The sequence below is a fragment of the Telopea speciosissima genome, chromosome 5, assembly GCF_018873765.1.
Source record: "Telopea speciosissima isolate NSW1024214 ecotype Mountain lineage chromosome 5, Tspe_v1, whole genome shotgun sequence".
In the NCBI taxonomy this organism is placed as follows: domain Eukaryota; kingdom Viridiplantae; phylum Streptophyta; class Magnoliopsida; order Proteales; family Proteaceae; genus Telopea; species Telopea speciosissima.
In genome coordinates this window covers 37,887,311-37,888,993 of record NC_057920.1, presented here as the reverse complement: position 1 = coordinate 37,888,993, position 1,683 = coordinate 37,887,311, and positions in this window count along the sequence as shown.

Genomic DNA, 1,683 nt, shown 5'->3' with positions numbered 1-1,683 from the left:
ACAGGTGCAAACGGCTCAAGGTTTTCCTAAACCAGGTAATGATCCTTTTCCCAATACCTATAATCCGGGATGGAGAAACCACCCAAACTTTTCATGGGGAAACTCAATACCTAATAACCCTCCAAACCCACCATATAGGCCACCATTTAATGTTCAAACCAATGCCTATATGGGTGGACAGCCACCATATCCTCAACCCCAATGGAATCAATCCTTTAAGGAAAAGGTGCTAAAAAAGCATTAAGTGGACTTGAGAAGAACACACAGCTGCTTTACTCATATACTCAGTCCATTAATAAGATAGAGAACCAACAGGGTCAGCTAGCCGATGCCAAAAGTAGGAGGGACGCTAGCCAATTGCCAAGTCAACCAATAGGTAACCCAAATAGTCAAATGGATAGAAGGAAAGAGCAAGTCTAGTCGGTCAAAGTTCTGAGGAGTGCCAAAAGGGTGGACAAACCTGATGCATCCCTAGCCACTAATGGGATGCTGCCCACTAGTTTTCAAGGTCAGGGAGAGGCTAAGTCAACCCAAAAGAAATCCAGTGGTGATGTAGACACACATGATTCCATCACTGAAACATCACCTGTGAAACCCATTCATCAGTTTCCAAGGAAGGGGCTGCACATTCCTATTGTGGAAGGACCATCACCTAATTCTTACATTCCAAGGCTCCCTTTTCCCCAAGCCCTTCAGATTCCATCATACCCCCCTTCAGGGTAAATAGGGTGAGAAGATGCAAGAGATGATCGACTTGTTCCAACAAGTTCGCATCAATCTCCCCCTCTTGGATGCTATCAAGCAAGTTCCTGCTTACGCTAAGTTTTTGAAAGATCTCTGCACCCAAAAGCGTAAGTTGAGAACTCAAATTCCAAAGACTGTCCATTTGACTAAACAAGTTAGTTTGGTAATTTGCAGCCACCTACCCCCTAAGCTTAAGGACCCAGGTGCACCTCTTATTTCTTGCATCATTGAAGATCTCTCCATAATTAGGGCACTACTTGATTTAGGGGCTAGTGTGAATATTTTGCCTAGTTCAGTCTATGACAGATTTGGTTTAGGAGATTTGAAACCCACTGAGGTTATCCTTCAATTGGTTGATCGTTCAATCAAAACACCTCGTGGGTTGTTAGAAGATATTTTAATGAAGGTGGAAGAATTGTACTTTCCTATGGACTTCCTTGTCCTGGATATGGATACAACCACCACAGTCAAGCTTCCCCCTATCATTTTAGGGCGCCCCTTCTTAGCTACTGCAAATGCTTACATAAATTGTAGATTGGGTGCCATTGACATCTCTTTTAGGAATAAGAAGCTTAGGCTTAACATCTTCAATGCATCTTTAGGTTTCATTGGAGAGGAAGAGTGTTTTGGATTGGATTTATTAGATGAAGTTGTGGCTGATCACACTTCTCACATGCTTGTTGATGACCCTTTACAGCACTATGTAATGTTTGGAGAGGAGTTTGAGGCATATACTGAAGAGGTGAACACTTTGCTAGATTCCTCACCCTCTTCAGAATGGCCACCTTGGACAGTTAGGTTTGAGCCTCTCCCCCTTTTGGTTACATCTCCCCAACTTTCTTCTAAACCGGCTCCTTGGTATGATTTGATCCTTGACCCTCCGTGAGTCATTCTGAGTCTAGCTGAAGACTCTAAACTTAGCGCTCTGTGGGAGGCAAC